The sequence below is a fragment of the Podarcis melisellensis genome, assembly GCF_964234715.1.
Source record: "Podarcis melisellensis genome assembly, chromosome: 11".
Lineage (NCBI taxonomy): Eukaryota > Metazoa > Chordata > Lepidosauria > Squamata > Lacertidae > Podarcis > Podarcis melisellensis.
The window spans coordinates 36224010-36238179 of NC_138543.1; the positions used below are offsets into that span (position 1 = coordinate 36224010).

The 14170-nt window shown below is 39.6% G+C and overlaps 1 protein-coding gene across 1 annotated transcript in view; it reads right to left on the minus strand.

The window, feature by feature from the left end:
• The window catches only part of HOMER1 (homer scaffold protein 1), a 71448-nt gene extending 69206 nt beyond the window's left edge, over positions 1 to 2242 (minus strand). The window contains exon 1 of the mRNA XM_081929437.1: positions 2023 to 2242. The gene's annotated coding sequence lies outside the window, so the exon portion shown is untranslated. The remainder of the gene's footprint in view (positions 1 to 2022) is intronic.
• Between the last annotated feature and the right edge of the window lie 11928 nt (positions 2243 to 14170).

The window sequence follows — 14170 nt, forward strand, 5'->3', positions numbered from 1 at the left end:
AGGGCGGCGCTCAGAGCTGGAGGCGCCGCAGAAGAGACGGGCGCCCCGCTCTCCCTTCGCTCCGTCCCTCCCACCGGCGCCCGCAGCCACCCAACCCCCCAAAAAATACAATTAAAAAAGCGGGTGGAAGGGCTGCGGCTGCAGCGGCGTGTAAGCAGCCCGGGCTAGGCGCGGGGTCTGCCCCTCCACTCGGGCCCAGCTCTGTCCCTGCGGGGCTGCGCGGTGCAATGTCTTCTCTCGGCTACTCCGCAACCACGAACCCCCCGCGCGGCAGCACCTGCTTATTCTGCCTCCATCCTCTACTCGGGGACCTTTAAATAGGGCACGTCACCACGCTCCCCTACGCATCGCCGTCACACACTGCTCCCGGCGCTGACGTCACCGGGGTGCGGGGGATGATGTCAGGTTGGTCCACGCCGCCGGAAGCGCTTCTATAATAGGGAATGGAATAGGGGCGCGCGCGAGTGCAAAGGGAGGAATGGATAGGCTGGGCTGCTGCGACCCACCTCCAGGATCTTGGCTTGCCCCTGGTGCGTCGTCTAACCACCCACCCCCCATAGTTACCCTCAAAAAAATTGCTTGTCTAGAAAAAGAAGTTCTGACTCTTCGTTTTCCACCTAAAGACTGAAAACATGCCGTGAAAGAAAGTAGCAAATACGCCTTGAAGCAAGTCAAATCCAGACTCTGATGCTGGGAGTCAGCGTTGCAATTTGAATTGCAAACCAGGCAGGCAGCTAGCACAATGCTAAAAGGGTCACGTCCTCTTTGATGTTGTTTATATGTTGCTTTGGAGATTTTTACTCAAAGAGCAACTCATAAATACTTAAAATAAATAGAATATTATACTACCCATAGTCTAAGGATGAAGTGGGCAACGACTAGATTGCACTGTAAAATATTTTTAGTAGAATTTTACGCATCTTTAGGTTTTTTGGTTTTGTGTTAAAGATGACTTCTATGATTGCATATAATAAACATATTTTCAAATAAAAGATGGGTTGTATGATTACAGCTTAAATTAGATTACAGCTTAAATTAGAAAGTATGATGGCAAAAAACATTAAAAAATAGAAAGAAGCCAATGTTGTGAATTGCTAAAGGGAATTGATCTACCTCTTGGTGGAAACAGGAAGCTGTTTCTACCAAGTCATCAACCAACAAATCAGTTCCTCTTGGGCAGAATTGTGAATGCTAACCAGCAGCTGCTTGCCAGGTGTCAGGCAGAAATATTTCCCAGTTCCTATCTAGACACCAGGGGCAGAACCAGGGAATTGAATAGAAAACCACTAGAAACCCACTTTTCATGTACCAACATATATAACTTAGTTATCTGTTTGCATTAAAAGTTTTACTGATTTTATGTGTTTTTGTTAATAATTTTTTTAGCAGTTTGCGGAATTTAGCTGTGTTTTATCAATCATTTTATTATGTACACCACTTAGAGACAGTTGGCATGTAGCAGCTGTCTCAGGCAGTGGAAGCCCCCAAGGCAGCATTCCTGCAGGAGCCCCACCTGCCCTGCCGCCACCTGTGGAGAAGCAAGCACCAATTTTCTGCAGGACGTTTGTGAGATCTTGTGAGATCTCAGCAGAACTTGCTGCCTGCTGTACAACCTAGCTAAGGGATGCTTCAACGGGGGTTGCAGCAGGGCGGGCAGCACTTCCCATTTTGCCCCAAGTGTCAAAACAGGACACACTGACCCTGCTTAGAGAGACTTGTGACTGAGCAGCCTCAAAATCTTTTATATAATTGTTACTGCTGGATCTGGAAGAATTTGTAAGCAGAATTAAAATAAGCTGCTAGTACTGTTCCACAAGAGTTCATGTAATGCTTTATATAGATAGGAAAACATTTCTATATTGGAATCCTGTAATGCTAATTTTTTGCGCACAAATATACAGCCAAGAATTTACACAGATGAATGAAAAGAAATTGAAACATAGTATTCTGTAACATGATAGAAGAGTAAAACTGTCATTTTTAGTCAAAGGAAGGAAATAAATGCAATTCAGCTCTTCCTACCTGCATGTCAATGACCTGGAGCTTTTGCTTCCTTTCAGTTTGTCATTCTTTAGCCTTTTTTCTTTTTATTCACTTGCTTGTGGTTCCTTTTTACCGCATTCATTCTTTGCTCATATTGAGACGTCTTTGGTGGTCTTTACACACATAGCCCTGTCATTTACTCTTGTGATGTTCTTGTGCTGACTCTTCAAATCTCTCAACGGTCTCAACTGCTGTCCCCATGGAAACCTCTAGAACCTTCTAATTCCAGAAGCAGAGTAAAGAAATAATAGTTTGCAAAAGCACCTTGTTTCAGACTTGTTTAAGAACAGCACATTCCAAATGAGGCAGAGAAAATTATACATTTGCCTTGTAAAGGCCATCAGCCAAAGTGGGAAGAGGTAGATTTCCCCACATCTGATCCATTAGTTAACTCAAATCTACCTCAAGTTCTGATTAGCTAATAAAAACCAAAACGTCTCACGGGAAACATACATGCTGCTATTTATAGACTTGCTTTCGCTGCCGCTGTTTAAAGAAGTATAAAGGAAACAACAAAGAAAATTAAATGGGTAACAAGCTTTCTAATTTGAAAACAGTTTGAATTAACTACATTGTTTAATTGGATGCTTTAATTTCCATGCATCCATTCAAAGTTTCAACAAGTACATTGGCCACACATCGACACCTATCGCCTCAAGCAATAATAGTGAACTTCCCAGAGAGGTATTCTAATACTAGTAACACAAGTGCATGTAGAAACATGTATTAATTGGTATTTAATGTCAGTTACTTTGAAATGGTGAAGGAAGTATGTTGTTATCTCTATGGTTTATTGATATACTGATTTTCAGCTCAAAGGTGAGGCAGTCTCTGACTTAGTACATATTAGGAAGTGTAATTATCGGTACAAAATAAAAATTCATTTTAAAATATTCACATTTATGACAGGAGTATGGAATTCACTGGGAAATGTAAGGTACAGAAACAAAGGTTGACACAGTTGCCCTTTCTTCTTCAAGTATGGGTCAGAAAGAGCAAAACATTAGCAGCATCAATATGAAAACTGTCATATCCCAAGAAAATAGAATACCAGAATGCTTTTACCTAACACTATTTAGAGCCCTTAAAAAAATGTGGACTATTGGAGCATGAAATAAAAATTAAGCTCTTGTTACAAGCTACTAATCAGTATGCAACTGGAAAGGGCACCTCCTACAGTATAGGCCTCAAGCCTCAGGAAAAGAAATGTTTGGAATCCATTTCCCAAAACTTGTAGTGGAGACTAGTGAGTTTTCAGAATATACAGTAAATACATTTTGACACATATCACTATGTTTATTTTATTTTTTAAATGATGAATTCTTAGTTTTTAAAAAATCTGTTTAATGTATATTTTATCTGGAGTTTTAAATATATTTTACTTTCATATGCACTTTAAATATATTCTTTTTTTTTTTTGATATGGTCTATGACCAGTACAACAATATTCTGTTTTATTCTATATTAGTTTAATAAACTACACAGACTTAGTTTATCTCCCATCTAGCCTCTGCAGGTTAATCCCCCACCCCATGTCAGCAAAAGTCCCTACTATTTACTTCTCTATAACTCCAATAGGATCTGTAGATTTTCCTTCCGGGTTACCAGAATTTGTTTTTCTCTTTGAACAGGAGACCCTCATTGCCACAGAACAGAAACTGCCTTTGAAAGTCCTCCAGTGATGCTAGGAGCTAAAGTTATGTGGATCTAGTTGTCCAGTATTATTTTTTGTTTTAACATATTTGTACAAGACAGCTCACCACAAAGGAATGGGTCTTTCCCACAAGTGTCCACTTGTTAGGGTTCTAATCTTGTTTTAAATGCATTTGTCATATTTGTGTATTTTAACCGTTTTTAATTATTTTATGTGTAAATCAACTTGTGACAGTGGTTTAGAAGGTGATTAATAAAGTAACAATATAAAATGTACAATTAACATAAAATATCAAAAGCAAATCCTAAACACTCTCTAAAGGAAAAAAGTCAATAAAACTGTAGTACTACATCACCAGCAGGTTCCTCAAAGCCCTTGAAAGTGTCACAGATATGCAACTTCTCTGCCTTAAAAAGAAGAATGATAGACATATATGTACTCTGGCAGGGAGCTCATTTTATAGCTTTGAGGCAACCATATCTTATCTTTCCCCATGACTGTACAGTATTGACTCCACCTTGACAGCAAGATGAAGCTGACAGCAAAGCCACCTTTTGCTTCCCTTCCTTAAAGGACACGTCCATATGGGCTATTTATTCACACAAAAATTGGCTGTCCCACACTTTCTACTGCAATTATCCCTTCACATAGCTAGCTGCTAAAGGTCCCATATGAAAAGCAACCGAAAATTGCATTGGAAAGCGTAAGATAACCACTAGCTGCCAATGCCATTATCTACATTTAAAAAAAAAACTCCTGAGCACAGTCGTTAGAATTGCTCTGTTAGCACTGGTGGAGGAACAGGGGTACGGAGGGAGCAGACTGCCCCCGGCACCACTATTCCAGTAGGGTGCCATTGCGGTGGCCGAGCGCCACACCCCCCAGGGGCACCAGCCACACCCCTGTCTGCCCCTGGTAGTGGAGCATGCAGCTTCACCACTGTCTGTTAGTAAGGAAGTTGTTAGTCCAAAAGTTGAGTGGTACATTTATTGTTCCTTATTTATTTATCATAAATGACATATATGTATGTGTATAAGTATATTTAATCAGTATAAATATTTAATTAATAGTGTCTCAGAGACTTTTTATGCTGAGAAGTCTATGCAGTTGTTTAAAAATTGTATTCAGTAGCCATTTTAATTACTGCTTTGTATTGCTGTGAATGGTTTTGTATGTTTTCATACACCTGTACATTGTCTTGATATTTTATGGTGGTGATATACAATTTATTTATGAATGTGTGTGTGTGTGTGTGTGTGTGTGTGTGTAATTGCTTAGCTTATTAGCATCTTTCCATGCTCTTGCCTAAAGTAGCCTTGCAGCAGTTAATATATGTAGAATATGGACATCACATACAAAGGCTTGCCTTGGTCAAAATTTAGTAAGCATGCTACAGGATCTAGTGGGTATTTGACATGATTTATTGGCTAGAACATTTGCCTGGTGCTGGGCATTTAAACAGTAACCCCTGGTTACTAAAGCATTCCTGATGATGGAACGCAAAATTATACATAGTGCTTGAAATAAAGCTCAAAACTAGAATTTAAATACTAATTTGTAACATAATTTGTAACCTGAGATGTAGCACAAAAGAACCTGTGGAGGCCTAGCTGCTGTGTCACAGATGTTCCATTCTCTCTCTCTCTCTCTCTCTCTCTCTCTCTCTCTCTCTCTCTCTCTCTCTCTCTCTCTCTCTCTCTCTCTCTCCCTCTCTCTTTAAAGTAACTACCTAGTCCATTAAGTTCCAGAAATATTAATCAGTAAACCTGACAACTGACTGCAACACCGTTTGGATGACTGATAAACACTTAAAGACGTTTTTTGAAAAGCTTGATTACATTTAAAAAAAATGTTATTCAAGTATACAAAAACCAAAACACCTTTTTAAAAACCTTTGACTATTATTCTTTTTAATTAAATTAAGTAAATTAATTATATAAATTTAATTTATATCCTGCCCATCTGGCTGGGTTTCCCCAACCACTCTGGGCTGCTTATAAAACACAACAAAATTTCAAACACTAAAAAACAAGATATCCTATACAAGCAACAAACCAACCAATACAGCAATAAAAACCAATAACAATAACAACAACAATAAACAATTTACAGTTATACCCAAATTAACCACCAACCCCAACTAAATATTTAACCAACACCAATCCAACAAAAATGAAACGGAGGATCCAAAATTAGAACAGTTTAAAACATTTTAGCCAGTTACCCCTACCCAAGAGTTGTCCCAACAATGTCCCTCCAGCCTCCCAGGAGCCTTTTAGCTGATCAGGGTGAATCTGGGCCCCGTCCCCTAGGCCAGGTAGAAATGGGTCTTGCAGCAGGGAGCAGACTTTCTTCCAGCAGCAATCACAGCTTTTGCTGTTTTGTGTCTTTACATCAAAATATATACAACTATTAAAATTATATGATAAATTTTTTTTGCAAAATTTTAATGACCAATGCTAAAATCCTGTTAGCCAGAATGTAAATGATAAAGGAATTGTTGATCCAATGGGAGGAATAAGGGGATGCACAAATGAAGGAACCAAAGGGGAAGGAGTTCTCAAAGATGCATAGAGACTACATATTGCCCAATGAGCTTTGAGTAGTGAAACTCTTATTCAGAGGTGCTTCAGATGCAAGTCTTTCAAAAAGAATCCAAAATTGTATTCCATTGAATTTAGGATATGACTTTGCAAGCAAACTTAAAAAAATGTATCAGAATGTATGGACTACCATAATGACATCCAATCTCAGAGTTACAGACGTTCATTGAAAGCCTTCATATGCATTAATTTATCAGCATAACCATTTCAAAACATAAAAGGCTTATATAGAATTGATTTTCTTTGCATAATGTTGTGCTCTCGCAACACTAGGACACCCATAGATCGAAGCTGGAATGCATGGATGCACTACATATGTAGGTGATGGTGTACACTGAAAATCTGAAAGCTGCCCTTGATATAATTCAAAAACTCTGAAACTCTGGTAGATTGTAGCAGAGGAATGTGGAGAAAATGTTGCTGTTGTTTGTTATTATCTAGCCATCGCAAAACCTGCATTGCAAATATAACTCACAGAAGCACCAGTTTATGACAATATTTTAATTTGCTTTGGCCCATTTCATATTCAAATGGCATACTTTAGTTCACTTGGTTATTTTTTAGAGCCTTCAGGAGCTGGGAATATATTGTGTGCATCAGGAGTCTTGGCACCAGGCACCACTAATGGATTCCTGTCTGGAAAACACTTCAAGCGCTACAAAAGAATCCACATATTGTTAGCAATAGCCATGCAAATCTTGCATTTTTGAAGTTTTGTACATTGTAATGGTCCCATTTCAATAGAATTTATGAACCTTCCAAAACTGATCGCTGAGCGGCCTAATCAACACACATTATGTGAAATGTTTATAAAACAACACTCCAGAGCTCTAATGGATAAGTATTATGTATTCAAGAAATTGCAATCATCATCATGGATCAACTTCAAAATACCAGATGACACATATTGACATGGCTGGATTTTTACCGATTATTTGATAGATCTTGCCGTACAAACGATGTTGACCTTTTCATCTTTGCTCCTGGCAAAATTCATTCAATATTTGTTGCTCCTTACCACCCACATTTATTTTGCCGTTTGGTTGGTTTAACTGTAGAAGACACTGCAAGCAAGGTTGCGGCGTCACAACAGGGAGGCATTCATGCATTTATTCACATGTGCTGCAAACAGGAGGATGGTGATATGCATTTCAGTCAATATGCCTTTTAGTTGCCCATTATAAATGGCAAGGCTATTCAATGTGCGATGGTGCTTGCGAAGAGTAGTGGTGTGTGAACATCTCCATCATCAGCATCCAGCATGCCTTGAAACCCATTTGGGCAATTTGACCATTTCCTTCGAGTGCTTTTAAAACCACAGTGTTTTGTTCAAGCATTTTAAAGGAAGATTTGAAATAAATATATGGTGCTGCAGCTCCCTTTCGTGCACGAGTGTCTGCAAGGGAACAGGAGAAACAATTGTTCTGGATGAGCCACAATCCCTGGATTTCCAATTAAAGAAGAAAAAAGAACAAGTCTCAATTTGTTGTAGGCTCCAAGTTTCAAGGGGAAAGACGTAGGTACAATTCTGCCTATTTATTTTGTAAGAAACTAGTCTACTCCTGCCTTTCAGTGTTTTTAGCTGATGATTCACATTTAGGAATCAGAGATAGCTAATTAGACAGAAATAAAGTTAGAGTGCTACATCTACTGTCTGGAGAAGGAACTTGGTTTATTTTTAAGCCATTTGCTGCTCTTCTGGGGTGGAGAAGTGACTGCTTCCACATAGTAAACAAGTCAGAAATCTAGCATTTTTCTGATTAGGCAGCAGTGTGTCTACCCGAAAGCAAAAGATAGCAGTAAAGACAAAGAGTTCATGATCTTTCTAACTCAGATCTTATTTCATACAAAAAAATGTGACACAGCCCATTTGATTACACTGTAAATGGCAATGGATACAAAGCCTGTCATTATATTGCAGGTGGCAGAGTTGTGGCTAAAAAAGCATTTGATACACCAGCCCTTTCCTGCTGTAGAAGCAGTAACAAATTCTATGATAATTAATGATTTTAGTAGATTTGATTTTGACAGAGTTAAAATAACCTGTGTGAGGCATTTCAGGGCTTTCCCTTTACAGCATGCAGAGAGGAAAGGCAATCTGGCCACGTGAGATCTCCTACTGCATTACCATCTCACTGTTTCCTCACTGTGCACTGAGAATGAACAGCTACAGCTGGGGTTGGAGGAAGAGAAACCTGTGCAATCCAGGTTCCTGATTGGGGGGGGGAAGATTTCAAGGGCGCTTGCAAATCACCTGCTTATTGAGCATGCATCCGGATTTGTTTGAGGGGAGGTTAGATGACGTTGTGACAAAGCAAGTGTTACCCCACACTTTCCAGTGCATTTTCCATCCCTTTCCTTATCACAAAAGTCCAGTCTTTTGGGGAAGCGAGTTTGTGTCACAAGAATTCCCAATTAACTATAACTGCACTTCCTGAATTCGCCAATATGTGATTGACTCCCACTCAAAAATAGCAACAGTAAAAGCTTTAATGCCCAAATATGACTATTCAGGTGTTCAAAGAACATAAAATGCAGAGTAGTTTAGCAGTTAATCTTTCTTCCCAGGGAACTCTGAGAATTTTAGCTCTGTGAGGGGAATAGCAGTCTCCTAACAGCTCTCAACACCCATAACAATACTTCTCAAGATTCTTTGCGGGAAGCCAAGACTGTTTAAAGTCCTAGGATGCTGCTTTAAATGTACAGTGCAGGTAGGGCTATAGATTCTTCATGTAAGTAATTTAGAACGTTGATTACACGGGGTTCTAAATCCCACAGAAAGCCCATGTGTCCAAGGCAAGTTCCCTGCTTCAGACCTTCCAGAACTTAGTCCCACCCCCCCATGAAGCCACTTTGGAAAGCACTTAGCAGCAGTCCTCTTAAACTTTGCAGCTGCTTCCTCCTCCTTTCTAGTTTTAGGCTCTGTTTGGAATAATCTTCTGTGTTGTGAGTCATGCTGACGTATCATTTGGACTAATAGTGTAAGAAGTTGCAGTGGATTCCATGCCACCCCTGCTGCAGCAAGTGATAAGTGTTTCGATGCTTCAAAATTTGTAACAATAATTATTTTATAAAGAAGAGAGATGCAATGGACTCAGGATCAGACTCTCCAAGTTCAGGAAATAGTGCCACGGATTTCTAGATGATGGGGCAGAAGAAGGAACTATGACTCCAACTAAGTCTCCTTTTCCAGAAGCCTGGAGGTTGCACTTTCATTGTCCAACAAAGTCTGAGGAACGTGCCTAGGCTATCTCTTAACAATGCCCCTGGTGCAGAGAGCGAGTGTCTGATCTAAAAGATGCTCCAGTGTGCCTGATACAAGTTTAACAATAGGATTGTTATGCACACCCCATCTCTGAATGGTGTGATTTCAGGGGGTGGTGCACCATGTTCCTGGTTATACATGGTTTTATTTACGCATATAAACTGACTGAGCATAATATGGATGGGTTCACAGCATTAGCACTCCAGCAGATCTTGCTCTCCTACTGGATTTTGGGTGGGAGGTTCCAAAACCATAGCTCTGGACCAAGGTCATAGTCAAGTGGGGATTTGAACCCTGGTCTCCCAGGTCCTATCCAACCACTATTCCACACTGAGCATTTTTGTACATTCATCTCCAGATGACATAGTCTCCCACTGCAAGAGTTACCCAATGAGTTTTGACTACAGTGGTAACTCGGATTGCATACACTTCAGGTTACATACGCTTCAGGTTACAGACTCTGCTAACCCAGAAATTAAGAATTTTGCTTCAGGATGAGAACAAAAATTGTGCGGCGGTGGCAGCGGAAGGCCCCATTAGCTAAAGTGGTGCTTCAGGTTAAGAACAGTTTCAGGTTAAGAACGGACCTTTGGAACGAATTAAGTACTTAACCCGAGGTACCACTATATATGTGATTTTGGCTTTAGGCGTGATCCCCAGAATGTAAACCCCTGTGTAAGTTGAAATCAATTAGACTTTCGAGTAGACATACATAGTAGTTCAGTTAGATTTTCTTTTGCCAAAGGCACAGCTGTACTCTCTAGGTGCACAACATACAAATTGTGATGAAAATAATACAGAATTGGAATGGTGTTTGTAAGAATCTCAGACTGTGGGTGTATTCCTGTGGTTCAAGAACTATAGCTAATCTCTGGTCCCAGCTATGCTTTGGTTAACTATGTTTTAAGGGGTGAAAACCTGCTGTAGACTTTGTGTTTTCTGCTAGGTTCACAGAAGGACATATCTCAGTTTCATTTTTCATTAATTCTAAGCTTTTAGATAGTTCTCATTCCCCAGTGATCTGAAAACCTTATTTTAGAAAATAGTAGAATCAAGGAAAAACACTGTATAAGCTGAATTCATTATAATGCACAACTGCTGGGGCACACTTTTTGTAGGCATTTACTTCACGTGAAAGTTTGCATGTTTGCCCAAATATCAAATGATGGTTGTGTTTCAGTTCTTGATTTTTTACAGAAAGTGTAAATTATGTACCGTATTTTTCCATGTATAAGACTTGGGTTTTTTTACCAAAAAAATTGGTTTAAAATTGGGGCTCGTCTTATACACGGGTAGTGCTAAGGGGTGTTTTCTTAATTTGGAGTCCCCCCAAATAGGGGGGTGTCTTATACATGGGAGCGTCTTATACACGGAGAAATACAGTATGTTCCCTTTAAAATGCAAACTGAATTTAATTTCTCCTAGGGAATGATGGCAAGTCATGGCTCTGGAGGCACTGTGGGAGAACTGAATTATAATGGCAGACACCAACCAAAGCCACTGCTGCTGCAGCACCAAGATACATGCTGCACTCAGGTGGCCATAACATACATTATGGGATTGTGACGTATTAGGTGGCGAAGCTTCCTGAAAGCTTCGGCTTTCAGCAACTGCCCATTAATATTACAACTGCCTGATGGTACTGACCCCTGGTTCCAGGCCTGCCTTTAATAAATGGTTGTTACTCTAGGACAGTGTTTTTCAACCACTGTTCTGCGGCACACTAGTGTGCCGTGAGATGTTGCCTGGTGTGCCGTGGGAAAAATTGAAAAATTTGAAAGATTTGAAAATAAAGTATTTTATAATTTTTCATATTTCTATTTACTTACTATTTCATAATAAAGTAATTATAAAATACTTTCTTTGTGTTTATTTGATTCCTATTCAAGAGAACTACTTTATATATAGTCAATATAGGCACAGAGTTAAATTTTTTAACATTTTCTAATGTCGGTGTGCCTCGTGATTTTTTTCATGAAACAAGTGTGCCTTTGCCCAAAAAAGGTTGAAAAACACTGCTCTGGGAATAACAGTGGATCTATTACTTTTTATTCTCCCCATTTCTGATATTCATGCATGGGTGCCAATGTTTATGTAGCCAAAATGGCACCATCTGCACAAAAGAGGCTCAGTGAAGAGGCTCAGGATTTTCAGAAATGCCACAAATATTTAGGGGGGAACCCTCCCCTCATACAACCTACAAAGGGTGCTCAGACCACAGAATGCTGAGCAAGTTTTGGGGGGAAGATGGCATAGAGTATGGCTGTCAGGCACACTAAACAAGAACACTCCACACTGCTACATTTTGTTGCAGCTTCCACTTCTGGCTACTGCTTACAATAGCTATAACACCTGCTGTGCTGTCTTAACTAAAGCTTCTAACTCAAGATACAGAGTTTGTGTCCATATAAGGATAAAAATTACAAATCAGTCATTAAAGCTTTTTGGCATGAGGCAGATTTAAAAAAAACACAAGACTGGTAATAATGAACAAAAGACCTACAGAACCATGTGTCAAGGAAATTTAAATATAATAATATGAACAGCATGTTTGGAGTAATTAAACATTGGTTAATGAAATTAATAATTCAGAGCTCTTATATAAAGCTGATCAATAAAGGGGGTAATTAAACCCATAGCATATTGCATATATTAAGAGTTCCTGTTATGGTTGCCATAGAAACCTTAACTTTGAGTTCTCTTCCATTTGCAGGTTTAAATTTTTAGCCTCAGTGTTGCATTAACATACCATTTTTTGCATTGAATAAATTTGCCAATAGAGGATTATTAAGGAGCTTGACGTTTCTAAAGTGTCTAACCCTGTAGTTAATCTGCACATCAACATTTTAAATCACAAAAGTATTAATACTCAGCTCACAGAACATTCAAGATGTTCTGCCTTTGATGTGCTTATGCAAAGTTGGTCACCATTTTAAGGCTTCTGTTGCACCAGCTTCCTGAAAAAGCTTCCCCCTTTCCAACTACATGTGTGTTAGGAAAAGGTGCAAACTTAAAATCACTAGAGCTAAAGGTAGGTGGGGTGGGTAGGTGAATAAATAATCATTGACTACAAAACACACACCCTGCAATACAATAAATCCATGCACATTTTATTAGCCCCATTCTCCAGAGCAGGGTTGCCAACCTGGTGCCCTCCAGATGTTGTCACACTTCAGCTCCCATCAGCATCAGCCAGCAGGGGAACACATTTGCTATTCCTAATCTAAACTAATATCCTGGACCAAAACCCGAGTGTTCTTTATGACTGAGGAATCCTCAGCAATATCAATGGGTTTGGGGAAATAGGATCTTACTGAAAGGAGGAGGACCTTGAAACTAGGGGTTCCTTGGCCTTGCCATACCTTCTAGCACTGATCCAAGAAGGGCTAAATTGAACCTTAGATACCTGGCTCTGCCACTAATGAACCCCTGACAATTATCAAGGACGTGGAGCTAGGACCCCTGCTCAGTTCCAGTAGGGATACCATGTCTCTGAGGGTCAGCAGGCGAATCAACCAGATGTGCCTGAGACAGCATGGTAGAGGCTGTGCAGAGAAGTGCCCAGGCACACTGTCTATTTAAGGAAAACTTTCAGGAGATCCAATCTGCTGGGTGTAAGGCCAGTCTTTTGCAGAGGTTTCAATGTGATTCAGTTCTTTGAAGACTTGCAGCATCAACCTTTAAATGAACACTTAGGGAAACTGAAGACAACAGTAAAGTAATGCTAGTCTGATCTTTAGTCTGATCTTATACAGTATTGTGTGTGATATGCACAGAAGGATACTGAAAGTCGCATTCCAATTTTCGCCTATTAATTTTTTAGGCTTTAAAATAAAGTTAGGGTGTAATTTAGAAGCTTTGTTATTTTCTTGTCGGGCTCTATCATTGCCCTGTTTCTTAAAAGTCCATTTTAGAATTGCATTTTTGGTACTATTAAAGGCCTATATTGCCTTTTCAGAGGGATGTTGTTTCACTGGAAAAGAAAATTTCCTTTACTGCTAGCTAAGCTGATCTTTTGGCTTTCTTCCCAGAATGAACTTCAAAGTACTTCATATGGGTATTATATTTTGAAAACTACAATTTTCTCTGTGGAAACTGAACGAAATTAAACCCAATTAATGTAATTTATGTCTGTGCTGCCAGAATAGAGTATTCAATACGTTTGGTTTACTAGGTCATATTGGTCCCTCTGATATATCATATAAATTAAATTACAGTATATGCAAAAATATCAAAAACGTCTTGTTGCAAACTGGCAACAAGAAAGAAGGGTCATGTTCGGGCTATGCACATTTACTTGGGAGTAAGCCCCATCAAACCTTAATGCGGTGCCATTTGAATGTAAGTGCAGCCCTGCTGGATCAGAACAAAGGTCCATTTCAGCCAGGATTCTCTTACCAACAGCAGCTAGCCAGGTGGTTCCCAGAAGCCAACATTTAGGGTATAAAGGTAATAACCTTCCTCCATTCCTCACCATGAGCCACTAACATTGAGCTACGGTTACAGTTTCTCTGAACCTGGAGATCCCATTTAATCATCATGGCTAAGAGTAGTCAATTGACTGATCCTCCATGAATTTGTCTAATCCCAAAACCATGTAAGTCA